Source organism: Adiantum capillus-veneris, chromosome 20 (assembly GCF_014529385.1).
Source record: "Adiantum capillus-veneris isolate H3 chromosome 20, ASM1452938v2, whole genome shotgun sequence".
Taxonomy (NCBI): Eukaryota; Viridiplantae; Streptophyta; class Polypodiopsida; order Polypodiales; family Pteridaceae; genus Adiantum; species Adiantum capillus-veneris.
The window spans coordinates 70,616,091-70,631,438 of record NC_140950.1 but is presented as its reverse complement, the minus strand read 5'-3'; positions in this window follow the sequence as shown (position 1 = coordinate 70,631,438).

Below are 15,348 nucleotides of genomic sequence, written 5' to 3'. Positions count from 1 at the left end.
ACTACCAAGGGACACTCAAAATTCACCACAGCTTGACATTGTTGTGGAGATCATCATTGGTGCTCTTTAATACTAGCTTTGACTACTAGATAGTGCCTCTAACTTGCATAACACTACTTTTTATAAATGGCATATATTTGTGAATGGGAGAACTCTGTCACATCTTTGATCACGAACTCAACACCATGGAGCAATCACATATCCTTAAAGAGCATTTTTAGAGTGAAGAAATACATAGGCAACCTGAAGTATATTGTTTCTTTCATACACTTAAAAAAAAAAAACTAATGGCTTGTGTGAACTCTTGAGCAACCCACTTTCTTGCATAAAAATTGTGACTTTTGACCTAAATAGGATGCCTTAGTCTTTTGGAAAAACAAAAAAATACTACAACTACTTTGGCTTGTCTCACCCTTCTTCATGGATGTGAGAATGCCAAAGGTATTAGACTAGTTAACTATAAAACATTACGTATAATGACCTATCAAAAAGGTTAATGGTCGTAAAGACGAAGTCCTCGGACATATCGTCTCCCATTATTGACCAATCTGGTCTCCTTTACAACCAAGTAGGTTTTGTTGACAATCATTTGGGTAACTTTAGTAAGAGGTTAGCCCACAAAAATACTCGAAGGCCGGTGTCATGAGGATGGGGTTAATTTGCGAGAAACATCATGAGACCACAATAAGTTGATTTACTCATCCATGGTACACTTTGATGGTGCTTTTTGTTGGTGTAGTTAGAAATGGTCATTTAAGGCTAGTATAGAGGTTTGGGCATGATTTGGAATGAAGAGATTCCTTGGTCTTATTCAACACATTTTCATGAACAATTATTTTCAATAGAGAATATGTTATGCACTGTATATGGAAAATGATTTTTAAAAAAAAACTTTTGTTTAGAATTCACATTAGCCCATGTTTACTTGGCATCATATTCAATAGCTGATTTGGACCTTTACCTATTAATATGCCAATCCTAATTGTGCATGGATATGACAAAACACTTTTCCTTGTACTGTACCCATTGATTTTCCTTCTTGCAATTCTTGTTTCCTTCTTATTGTAATAGTAAGTTTCAAGAACTACATCACTAATTAATTTGAGCTAAGTAGAAAGATTTTGTTTCACGATGCTCTCTCTTACGAGACTTTGTTTTGTTTTTGTCTTGGGAATCAAGGATGGGTACTCTCGACTGTTTCCCTCGCACACCAAAAATGCACGAGAAAAATGACCTAAACTTCAATTGTATCCAAGCTCTTAGGGCAGACACTTCTGTCACTAGTTTCCCGTGACTACGTGAGGCTTCACTTCTCCAAGAGGCCACGATTATCTTCTCTCTTAGAGCAATGCCCTTGAGCGACCCATCTAGTTGACTATTAATGAGTGTGACAAATTAAGTACCTCTAATCAGAGGCCCACGTACTACGAGACTTGCTTCGGCCTTCCTTTTGAAGTTTCCTCCGCTAGGTAGCTTATCACTCACCAGGCTAAACTGCCCTGACGGTTTTCCTAGAGGAAATGCCATACCCGCTTGGAAGGGAGACTATGCTTACTAGTGCACTTGTGTAATAGTTGATTGTGTGCTTGAAAACATTTTGTTTGTGTGTGTGGAGAATGTATATATGTATATATTGTGTTGACTATCAATAGGGACACAAGGGGAAAATAAATACTAAGAAAAGTTGCACTTCTCATCAACTCAAGAATAAAGCTTTCGTTTTCCTTGTATCAACCAACAAGACATAGAAGCCTATCAAGGTGTTTTTGTGTATATAATTTTCCAAAAAAAAAAAGGTTTCTATGAGAAGTTATGAAGAAGATGCATGCACCACATCATCGATTTCCTTTAGAATACATTCATAGAAAAATGGACTAGTCTCTTTCTTACCAACAAGTCTTGAGTTCAAGACTCATCGGATCTATGAGGTGTCTTGTTAACGTTCCTATGTTTTTAAAAATATTTTCTTCGCCTCTCCCTCTTTGTGGCCCTTTTACTTTGGATCCTCTTTGAGTGGCACAACCTTTTGTACCCTATTTGCCCTTATTACTTTGCATCCTTTTTCAGGGGCACAACCTTTTACAAAAACTTAGAAAGTCTATAATTTCCCTTGCTAAAAGCTTGCATACATTGCATATTATTTACAATAGGAACACTTTGAACCGCACGCACCCGTTCGAGTCCCTGGTCATGGGCTAGTAGGAAAGAAAAACGGGAACTTTAACCTGAGGGAACTCAACCATCTAATGACAACCTTACCTTGCAATGGGCTCATTGAATTTTGGTCTCTCAAGTCAATACATGGTAGTCAGTTATTGGTATAACCACATGATTGAACATGTTTGTTTGAACAAAGAGTTGAGCTTGCTCAAGGAGTCGCCCCAAGGGCTCAATGTATAGTTAGAGCTTGAAATGAGCTGGTCTTCACCTATGAAGTTTGTGAGATGTCTTGGTCTCATATGTCCGGGATGGGTTTCTATTGGCATTCTTTGGATGATTTGCCAGACGCATATTCTTTAAATTCATTTAGGCTTCCATTTTTATGGTCAAGGATTGATCTTGCTCTTCAGATGTCTTAGGTTTACCTCTATAAATCATTCTTGTTTTATGCAAAGACAAGTGTGGGCCATTGAAAACTACTCTTCTCATCCTGAGTCTAAATGGATGTATTTATGGGTCAAATGTATTGTTGATTTTGGTTAATTATTTATGTGGCATCTTTTATGGTCTTAGAGGTTTTGAAATGCAATTGCATGCTCAATGAATGTCATAAAAACTAATATCTAACCAACCCAAATGATTTTCTCATATTAAATTGATCACCTAATGTAGGAGAATAAATAGGAAAAAGGGTTAAGATATTGAGATGTGCTTATAGATCTATCTCAACACGGGGTCAATGGTAAACGGGCTCAAATGAGAGATGGTCTATCAAAGAGCAAGTCTAACCAATGGAGCATAAGACCTTAGGGTTAGCTTCATTGAAGACCTTCAATAGTTAGTGTAAAATTCCTTTGATCTTAGGTAAGCTAGGGCTGAGCTTGAGGTTGGAGGCCGGTCCAAGCTTGAGGTGGGAACCCGGCCTAAGCGTAAGGTGCTTGAGATGCTTGAGGTGCTTGTCATACTTGAGATGCTAGGGTTGCACTTGAGGTGAGAACCCAACCCAAGCTTAAAGTGCTTAAGGGCCAAGCTTGTGGTGGGAACTGGGCCTATGCATGAGGGGCTTGAGGTGTCTGAAGGTCAAGATTCAATCCCTACAAGGAGGGGGCGAGCCCTACAAGAGGGGGATGAGAGAGAACACCCACACACTCACACAAGGCATACATGGTACAAAGAAAGCAAAAGGGACACTTGTCAAGTTCCTCCTCATGTTGCCTTCATGGTGTGCCTGAAACCTATTGGTTGGCCACCCAAGGAGTCCAATGATAATTTAAGAGAAAAAATAAAAGATTTTGCATTTATCAAGTCCTCTCTCTCAAAGGGGAAAGGGGGAAACTTGTCCCAAGGCTACCCTTGTTGCTTGGTATGACTCCTGCTTATGATTGGCTAGGCCTGGAGGGGTCCAATGAGCTTCAAGCATGAGCTACAAGGGGGGATCGACCAAAGCAAGCTAGGGGGTTGCTTAGGGAGTATACTCACCCACACACACTCACACACACTGTCATTATGCAATGTGCAAAGTGCAAGAGCTCCCTCTCCTTCTCCAAGCAAGTAGAGGTTGAGAGCCTACACCAACACTCTTGGCTATGGAGTGCAAATCTAAGCAAGAGCTCCCTCTCCTTCTCCAAGCAAGTAGAGGTTGAGAGCCTACACCAACACTCTTGGCTATGGAGTGCAAATCTAACCAAGAGCCATGCTTCAATGCTTAAGCTTGCCATCTTCTCCATCTTCATTACTATGCTATTATGTATGCTAGCAAGAAGAGTATGATAAGTGAGGAACTAATTCTTTCTCCTATGAAATGTTTCTTCTTCCTCTTCCCTACCCTCATTCCTTGCTAGGTCTCTCCACCTTCGAAGGTGTTTGAGGTCTTGGGACTAAGGCTTGGGATAGTTAAGGATTTCTTCAAGTTTACGTTATGCTTGTGATGCATGAAGCTTTCCATTTTCATTGCATCACCTAGGTCACAAGGAACACAAAGATTGTATTGTAACAAGTCTCTCTTAATGGGAGAAATCATAATACAAATGCCTATTGGAGGGGGGACCGGCTCCACATAAATCCGGTCCTCAACTATTTTTTATGTTCTCTAAATCCTCTCTCTTGCAAAAGTATTGTTCATGCAAAGTTAACTAATTGCTATGATTATGTTGCTATCTTCAATTATGTTCAACCCGCTATGCTCACAGTCATTTCTCAAAAGTACTCTCATTAATTTTTGCTACTCTCAAGTTAAATAGGCCAATTCCATTACAATGAATGACTAATGAAGAACTCTTTTTGCGACGACATTTGTATGACTTTTTTTTGCAAGTGGGACCTTTTTGGTCACAAAATATGATCGAGACACATGCCTTTGGGATAAGTTGCAACTGTAAATTATATCTACGACCTCTTTTGAATTTGTTTTTAGTTTGTCCTTCGATCTAAATCCTAGAATCAAATGTTATGCTTGTCTCATGCCTTATAGTTAGAGCATCTAAATTTTTTGTATTCTCAACTTTACCAGTTTGCATGTCCACTTCAAATGTGCAAAGCCTTAAGACTATTCAAATACGTTTTGCTTCAAGCAATTTTCCACCATATGTTTTTTGGTCATTCTTCAATGTTGTTGAGTACTAATGTTTGTTGAAATTTTGGAGCATGCATGCTTCTGTGGACTCGAGCAACATCTAGATTTGGTCCTTTGATTGATCTTATTCAGCTTTTGCTAACATGTGTTTTTGTAGCTGTGGGTTGAGACGTTTCAAATATGGAGGAACAAAGCACTCAGGTGCATTTTTTGTGATTCAATATGCTGATGAGAAACCTTTCAAACTATCGTTATAGCATTGAAATTTGCTTGCCACTTTATATTTTTTATCTTGCATTTGTCTCATTTTGCTAATATAAATTTTTATTTGTGACAAACAGGAAGCATTGATTGTGAGGAAAAAACAAATTTTCTTACATGATAAGCATAGCAATGATTCTCTTGCACTTTGGACACCTCCACTTGGAAGCTTGCTATAGTAAAATCTCTCTCTCTCTCTCTCTCTCTCTCTCTCTCTCTCTCTCTCTCTCTCTCTCTCTGCGTGCACGAGAAGCATTCTAACTAAATGTACATGCCACAAATTTATATGATCGATGTTGCTACTAGTGTAGTAGAGTATCAAAGCCCTACATCTATAGTGAAAGAGTTTCTCTACTACTAGTGTAGTAGAGTATCAAAGCCCTACATCTATAGAGAAAGAGTTTCTCAAATATAACCTCTAATCAATTACTAAGAGTTGATGAGAATGCAATCTATAATGTGCATGAGAGAGAGTACTATTATTCTTATGAGAAAACTGCTTCAATACATGTCTTTCTATACGAGAGAGTGATATTATTGAAAAATTACAATGTTAACTATTAGAAAAAATTGGAGGTCATTTTGAGGGCCTTTTATGAAAAAACAAATTTTGGCATTCTCTCTCTAGAAAGTAGGTGGGGTAAAAGAAAAGGGGTCCTCATACAACCATTCAAAAAGATTACTTGCAAGTAAATTCTTTCCACAATGCGATAATGGCTGTGATGATTGAAGAATGTCTCTTTTCGGTTACATTGAATGCACCTCGTCGTCTTAGAGGGAGATTCAAGGACCCCACAACTTTTTTCTCTTTGCAATGTCTCCACAAAATTTTTCTCCTATTTTTCTTGCACCGAGGAATAATGACTTTCTTGTCCACACCCATAGACCTCCTCGCCAAACGTCCTAAATATCATCTACACATTAACTTGGATCCTCAATATGAATCATTATGTAAGCGAAGCAAAACTAACACACGTGAAACTTGAAGAGATAGAAAGACTCACAAAGGAGGGAACAAAACATGTAGATATTTGGTCACATGGTTCTCTCTATCCTTTGAATACTATGACTAATGCCTCTCTTGCATTCACAAATTCTACTGGTTTGTTGACCTTTGTTGGTGATGGAAAGAATGGTTTGCTTGGCTATTGCCAAGCTCTACTTGGCCAGGTTGAAATTCATAAATGCATGGTGTATTGACAAGAAAATAAGATTCTACGACTTATAATGACCAAAAAACAATATTGAAGTATAGATTGAATTATAAGTCCTTCGAGATAAGGTACAGACCTTACGAAAGAAAGATACGATCTTAGGTGCTCATGTGCGAAAGAAGAAACTAAAAAATCTTGAATCCTTGAAGGATGGCTCTGTTGGTCTTAAGAAAAGAATCCAACCATTGAGGTAAGGATTCTAAACATTCTAAAGTATTTGAACTAGACTAGTATGTTTCTTACGTCTGAATTGGTTCCTTTGTAGAAATGCTATCTATCCGGACAAAGAAAACATTAATCCCAAAGACAATGTAGAAAAGCAATTGAAGCTCTTGATGAGTAGTTGTCTTGCAAATGATATAATTAATCGCAAAAATTTTAAGATTTTGCAATGAGATGTGGTGGATTGTTTTATTTCAAAGAATACAGTGTCTATTAATGAGATGAAGGGCACTCTTGACTTCCTTAGCGTGAGCAAGAGAGGCTATTAAGCTATCAAACATTCTATCTCCTCCATATTTGTGAAGAAGGGGATAAAGTCTAAGTAATTACCAACATGGGCAAGTGCTTGGAAAGAGAGACTTTAGCTCAACTATGCATATACTAACTTTCTTGGATGTCCCTTTCATATTCAAGGTATTTATAGAGCTGAAGGAGAAATCGTAACTTATGAGTACAACAATATCTTTGTACAATGCATGCCCTTTGTATAATTATGGAGAAGTTAGTATATCTCTACATTGGTTTTACTTGGAAAATGAAGAAGTCACGTGAGCAGTAGTGGCTCTACAGGCCCTTGAACTAGTATTGTCGGACATGGGTCTCCATGGGGGCAATGTCAAAATCTGGCAAGACAAAAAAGATTAACCAATGATAAGGACGTTGCAATTGGTGGGGTCAAGGCACATGGGTTTTTACCTAAACCACTAGATATAAAAGATGTGAAGCTAAAAAAGCGTAGGAGGAGATATCATTCCACCTATGCTAGCAAAGTTGAGTATTTACAATGGAAAAAACCACATACGACAGTGAAGTACTAAGGGCCAGCTACTCACAATGCCAAGGGTGATGTGTGGCATTCCATAGACATGCTCTTTCTGATGTGTGAAAAAGATGATGGATCACAAGATGATCTCAACAAGATTAAGGAGAACCTTCAACTACTAAAAAATCATTCAAGACAACATGGGCTGACACAGATTACTCATCACATGGTATTCTTTAAGCACTCTTGTGATTAGAAAGAACTATGTGAGTGTTTACTTTGCTTAATAAATTGCTTAATTTACAACACATCATTTTCAACCATTTACCAAACTTTAATCAAAGGTATGAAAACTAAGCACATGGAATACCCAAGGGTTGGAAAGTCTCGTTACATGGCTAGTATGCCTACTTTAGTCACACACACATCATGGTAGCTCTCAAGACAAGGCAAACTATTTGAAAGAGCTATTTCAATGGTTCTATCTTAGAATCCTTCATTGCATGCAGCAAAAGCAAGTATTAGCCTCTTCAACAACAACATAGACTATCACACATTTACAACAAAAAAAGATTAAACAATTAGAGGCAGTCAGTAACTCAAGTGCTCGTGAAGGCCAAAGAAAGTGGAGGGAGACAATGAAATATGTGAACCATAGGTGGAGCAAGAGACTCTAAGTGTTTAGCACAACATGTACAAAGTCACAATATTACAGAAATGCTAATTTGTGTTTCAACTTGTTGATGGTTTACATATATCTTTTGGCACTGCACCCTTGTATCGGATTGTAAAATGTGTGTCATACTCTAAGAGCTCATTTGGATTGTGTTTTCCCATGAGAGCGCCATTCTTGTATATGTGTAGTAATAGGCTGCACAGCCACCCATATACCGAGGATAGTGTCCAAAACATTCTCTCACAAAAACTTTGTCAGAAGAGGAGAAATTTGTTTGCATTCTGCGATAGCATTGGTCCACCTAGGAAGTGCGAGAGTATCTTCAAGGAGAATATTGTGGGAGTCTCCTCTTGCAAAGTTCCATTGTGAAAGATTAGGATGGGTGCCTCACAAAGTTTGGCGAGATATTATGCTAGGACTACATCCCTTCTACCATACTCTCTAGTCGGATGACATAGAAAGTCATCCTTTTCAGAAATCAAGGATTGCACATACCAAGACTCCAAAGTTCATCTCTCCACAGGTCCACCAACCCGCTAGACACCTATTCCAGACGCTTAAATTAATCCTATACTTCTTGATTGTTGCTTGAGGGCCTGAGGTTATTTCAGATTTCTTGGAAGGTGGACTCATTGGGGAGCATTTATTTATTACGTTTTTCCGTCTCAAAGTAGAGTTTGAGGCACTCCACTTGGTTACTAGATCTTTCCATCGTGTCATCCTCTTCATAAATAAACCCACTTCTCTTCTCTTGGAATTTCGAGATGGTGGCTAGTGCAAAGTCTTCCCTTAGACAGAAAATAATCTAACTGGCATAGAGAAAAATGTATGACCCATGGACAATCTTGAAATTTGGCACATCAGGCAACATTAACACAGTTTGTCTCTTTCGAACTCAGATACATCTAAAAGTAGCTTGATTTCTAATGTTTAGAAGGACATCATTTTACTTTGTTCCACCTCTTTTGCTTCTTTCTCAAGGTTAATGATCTTCTCAGTCTTGGCCAGTTTATTGTAGTCCTTGTGTGAGATCTAGAGATTGTTGCTCTACATACTCTTTAACCAAATTTAGTGCATTTTGCACTTCAGCAAAAGAGACAGTAGCAAACCGAGCTTTAGAAATTGCAGGTCTCTCCAAAATACGATCTCCAAATGTAGCTACAGGCTCCTGTTCTGACAACTTATGAAGTCTCCTTATCTTAAAACCTGTTTTGGCAGTTGCAGGTATCACAGGCTTTTCAGGCACACCTGATGGAGTATCAGAAAACAAATCTCCAAACTCCTTGTCCATCTTATCTTTCACTGCATCCAAAGATTCTTGTTTAGAGTAATCTGTAGACAAAAGATCCTGAATGTCTTTATCTATTTGCATAGATCTGTGGTCCAAGAACAATATATGTTGCTTCTCTCTTCTGATTGAAGAGCCCACATCTTCAACTATTGTGATGAAATTTGGGATTGTTTCCCCTGCAAAATGCTTTTGTTATTGACATATTGAAACACAACAGCAAGATAAGGCCCAACCTTAGTTGTCCTATCTTCCTTCTTTGCTTTGTGTAAATTTCAAATTTCATCCTATCAAACAAAATATTAGTCCACCCCATGTGTCTACCACTTTTTGCAGCTAACAAGATGCCATAATTCTCCCTACTGATGTATTCAGACTTTACCAACAAAAAGACCCTTTCTATAAACCATCTGACTTGCTGCAGCCTAACTGCATTCTTCATCACTAGCAGTTGGTAATAATGCCTTTCTCCCTGAGATGGACCAAAAGCCCTGGTCATATCTTTCTCACTGGCCTTGTTGAACTCATTATCCTCTACAGTAGAGAGGTCAAAAACCTTAGCTACTAACTCTCCAGTCAAATAGTCTTCCCTGAAAACCTATCCATCATTTGACTGCAGTTGCTTCAAGTAAACTGTGGCCATGTGACTGATTCTTCAATTCACCCATGGGAGTCTTGAAAAATCAAGGAGACCAATTTTTCTAAGCCATGCATTGTTTACTTCATTACTTTCCAAGTCATACCTAAAATCAAGAAACGTGTAGTCGGAGAAAGCTTCCTCTTTGGGTTGTACCATGCGGGTAGGGGTTACCATCTCTGGTTCATCATCAGAGCTTGGGTCTTGCACCATTGGGCCTTGAAAGCGAGTCTTTCTTGCAGAGCTTCTTAACGTGGCAATAATTTCATTATTGGCTCTTGCATCCGGGCCAACACTCGCAAAGGAGTTGCGAACTGTCGACATCCTCAGTCCCGTCGTAAAACACAAGAGTGGGTTGTACCTCAGGTTGTGATTACGTGCTACCCTTTCACATGCATAACTAGTCACCATCGAAAAATCATCATTCATAAGATGTCCCCCTTGATTCCCGACCCTTTGCCCAAAAAATGGTTTAAGTCAGAATCCGTTGATAGGTTTGGGAATGATTGTACCCTCCTGATCACACAGTAAAAAAGTATTGGGCCCCACTGATCTTACAATTGGAATGGCCCCACATACCTGAGTTTGAGTTTACCTGGTCTCAAGTCCAATTTACTGTTATAGACCAGAACCCAATCACCCGGAGATTTTTTTTTTCATTTAATATTTCTGTTAATCCAGGCTTGTCTCCTTTATTGGATAATGTCAGCAATGTACTAACTATGGATTCTATCCTCTTCCAACCTAAGTAAAGCTTCCTTCCTGTAAACTGATTGAGTCTTCAGGAGACAACTTTTCCTGAACTGCAACCCTGAGACTTGGCACTATAAATTCCATGGGCACCACTGCTTCCAACCCATGCACTAACTTGAATGGTGTCATTCCAATAGTAACTTTGTATGCTGTTCTAAAAGCCCATAGTGCATAATCCAATTTTTCATCCCAATCTGTCATGTGTTGATTGACTAGCTTCCTGATAATCCTAACCAAAATCTTGTAACTGTTGGTACTTTTGCTTGTCCATTGGGCTGGGGATAGTACACTGTTGACTTCTTATGCAAAATCATATGCAGTTTAGCCAGTTTACTGATTACTTTGTTAATAAAATGTCGTGCGTGATCAAAAACTAGCTCAATGGGACAACCAAACCTAGTCATAATGTATCTGTACAAAAACTTGGCTACACTTTTTGCTTTACTGTCTCTCAAAGCCATTGCCTCTACCCACTTGTACTGTAGTCAGTTGCAACCAAGATATACCTATTTTGTGTAAATCTGGCAGGTGGTTTGATTGGACCAACAAAATCCAATCCCAGTTCTGGAATGGTTCCAAAGGCAAAATAGGTTGCAATGGCATTCTATCCACATTCAATTGCTTGCCATCTCTTTGACATAGCAAACAATTTTTACTGAACTCCAGAGCATCTCTAATTACTATTGGCCACCACAGTCCTGCTTGAAAAACTTTCCTTGCAGTAATCTCTCCTGAGAAGTGGCCTCCTGCATTCCCTACATGAGCTTCTTCCAAAACCGCTTTTTGCTCAAACTGTGGCACACATCTCCTTATTACGTGATCAATGCCTCTCTTATATAAAAGTCCCGCAATAGCTATAAATGGTTTACTTTTTAATGCCATCCTCTTCCTGTGATCTTTGGTCATAGATTCAGGTAACACTCCTTCAGTAAAAAATTGAAACATATCTTCATACCAATCCCCTGACTCGTCAGTCACCTGAACTAAAGACAGATCTGCATCAGGTAATTGGTCAGGTACTCCTGAGGAATCAGCTTCACCTGTTTCCAATCTACTGAGATAATCAACCAAAACATGAAGTCGTCCAGGAGTATGTATGACCACATAATTGAATTCCTGCAATAGCAGTATCCATCTGGCCAACCTTCCTAACAAATGTGGTTTGTTCACCAATTAAATAAGAGCCTAATGATCTACATGGAAAATTACCCTATTGGCCAAAAGGTAATGTCTAAAATTTTGCAATGCATAGATCATTCACAAGCATTCTCTCTCAGTCACTGAATAATTCTTCTCTGTAGGTGTCAATACACTGCTCGCATAGTAAATTGGTCTAAACCAACCTCTCCTTGTTTCCTGCATCAATGTTGCACCCACTGCCACATGAGATGCATCCACAAAGATATGGAACGGTAAATTCCAATCAGGAACAATCAAAATAGGTGCTACACTCAGCATCTTCTTCAATATCCTGAATGCTTTGGCCTGCTCTTCTCCCCATCCAAAGACTGCATCTTTCTTTGTAAGTCTGGTTAGTGGTGTACAAACATGTGCTAGATATCTCAAAAATCGTTTATGCCATTTCACCCAAAAATCTTCCCAATTGCTTAATGGTCTTTGGTTTTGGTGCTTTATTGATGGCTGCCACCTTGCTTGGATCTATAGACACTCCTTCTTTAGAAATGACATGTCCTAAGAGAGATCCTCTTTGAACTGCAAAAGCACACTTGGCTGGGTTCAGTGACAGTCTAATTTCCCTGCATTTTTGAAAACATAACTTCAAGTGCTCTAGATGCTCCTGTTTCTTTCCAAAAACACTAAATCATCCAAGAAAACCCTCGTAAGTGTTGTAAGGTATTCTTCAAATACACAATGAACTGCTTTTTGAAATGTTGGTGGAGCATTTTTCAAGCCAAATGTCATATCACATTACTGGCATAAACTCCCCATTCAATCACAAAGGTTGTTTTCTCTTTGTCTTCAAGTGCCATAAAAATTTGGTTGTATCCACTAAAACCATCCAGGAAGCTGTAAATCTCATGTCCCGCTACTACATCTAGTAATGTATCACAAAAAGGTAAAGGAAATGGATGAGTTACTATAGCAGCATTCACTTTCTTGTAATCTACACAGTCCCTGATCTTTCCATTCTTCTTTGGAACAACAACAATTGGCGACAACCAAGTAACCTCATCCAATGGGTAAATGAAACCCACAGCCAACAGTTTGTCAATTTCCTCTTTAACTTGTTTGGCATAGTTAGGATTCATCTTGTACCCTTGTTGTTACAACTGGAGCTGCATCTGCTTTCAAGTTAATTTTATGTTGGCAAAAGCTACCATCTCCTCCCTTCATATTAAGTATATTTCCATGCAAAAACATCTTTGAATTCTAGCAACAACTGCTTCACTTTCTGCTTAAACTCATCTAGTTTTGTGAAACCTTTATTGTTTGTGGTTCCTCTTGAGTGTTCAGGTTCAGTTTCTCCAATTCATCCTGAGTGACTCTTACAGTCCTTTCCATTTGATGTTCAAATACTCTTTCTGTCTGCTTTACTGCTTCAATGGCTTCCAATTCTTCTTTGTTTTCAATTTGCAAATTCTTCAATAACCCATTACCCATTTTGGTAGTTGACTGCTTACCTTGAGCAATCAGTGCTTCCTAAGTCAAGGACTTTAGCCCATCATCCAGATGCTGCAAAACATACTTACTGGCTATCTTTTGCACATCCACTTCAAAGATAGGTACCACTGATGAATTGGTTCTAAGAAATTCTTCTTCAACATCCTCCCCAATCTCTTCTACCATGTTCAATCCTTCTGCATGCAATGCCCTAAAACCTAGTGGGATTACCTTTCTGGCATCCATTTGCATTCTAACTTTCTTCTTACCTCTTTTGATCACAATGGAGTCTGCTCCCCATAATTGCTTTACTCTTGCTGCTTTTAACCATGGTCTTCCCAACATGATTGGATAAGAACAAATAGATTCCTCCAACCTGAGTACTACAAAGTTGGCTACAAATTGCAGTCCCCCAACTGAGATCTGAAAATTCCTCAAAATGCCCAAAGGTTGAACCCGCCTCTCGTCTGCCATTTTAACCTGAAAAGGAGCTGGATCCCACTTCAAAAGATTTAAACGTTTGCAAGTTGACTTCGGGAGAATATTAACTCATGACCCCCCATCCAAGAGTACACTTGGGAAAAACACTTTTCCAATGGAAGCCCCAACTGCGGGTACCTTGTAATCAACATCCAAAGGTTGAACTTCACAAGCTTCTCCACAAATAGTATCTTCAGGGTCCATTCCAGCTTCCTGATTCTTTCTTGCCACTTCTCTAGTAAGTCTTTTTAACGATTGTTGTGAAAATGTAGGTACCAACCTCAACATTTGCTTCACTGTGATGGTCATTGGAGCTGACAACAATGCTTCATAAAAGTCATCACCGCCAACCTGTTCTTGCAGTTCAGTTTGACTGCGGTCTAAATTTCTTCTCCCCTAGTCATCCAAGGATCTTATAACAAAATTCCATTCCTCAGGTGGTACACCCCCTCTTTGAGAGTTTTGCACTTCTTTGAGTGTCCATGTCCTTACTGCTTGTTGATCTTTCCAATTTAAACTGTTCAAGTTGTCTACTTCTTCCAAGGCGAAGTTTCTCACCTTGGCCTTTGCCCTAGTGACCACCATGGCATCAGTGTACCCACTGGTTTTTGGAATATCCTCGATGAGGATGCAGGCTGTACAATCACAATTGTGATGCTTAAGTGTTTCCTGAGCAAATTTAGTGTCCTGTACCTGCTGATCAGTTTGCTATTTTGGTTTGATAACTTTTACCTTTTCTTCAATCCATTCTTCCTCAGTCCTTGCCTCTTCAGTCCATTCCTCCAATATTACTAAATTAGCCCGACCCGGAGGTCGTTGCTGTTGCTCCTGTGGTGGAAGTGGTGGATTCTGTTCTGGAGGTCGATTATTATTGTTATTATTGTTATTGTTGTACCTAATAATAGGGATTCCTCTATCATTCCGATGTCGGCACCAGAGTTCACAGTCAGGTCCTTGTCGATGACCCATGATTCCACAATAATTGCATGGTGACTGTGGCATATTGTTTTGATTCCTGTTTTGATATCCCCAATTATTTGGATTCTGAAACCGTCTCTGAGGTGAAGGTCCCTGATATCTCCTATTAGGACCTTGAGGGGAAATCATGCTCATAGCGGCCTCCCTCATCTTTTGAGTAATGTACTTAGGTCTTCTTCCCGTGAAGTCCGGGTTGTAATAACAATTGTCATAGTCATGTCCAAACCTTTGACATACCTGACAATATGGTTTCTTTGACATGCCAAACTGGTTCATGCCCATAGTTTGTAATTTATCTTGAATAATTTTGTTGACTGCATCTGCAATCACCACATCCTTTCCCTGCTATTTATCCTTCTTTGAAGAATCCTTAACTTTCTTCTGCTTCTTCTTTTCCTTATCCTTTTTCTTTGCCTTCTTCTTTTCTGACCAATCTTCATCCTCATCATTGTCTGTGTCAACTCCCGTATCATCCTGATCTGAATCATCAGTGTCTGACCCTGAATCTTCAGATTTTGAGTCCGAGTCATCACTTTTCTTCTTCTTCTTCTTTTCCCGTAAGACATTTTTACCTCCATACCTTCTTTCAACTCTGGTTGCTGCCTCAACCAAATCAGTAAAACCTTGTGCATTTCCTAACGGGGTCTCCCTGCTACTACTGCACTCCTGTACTCTTTTTTGAGTCCCTTACAAAAATAATCCCCCAACTGTTTCATAGAAGG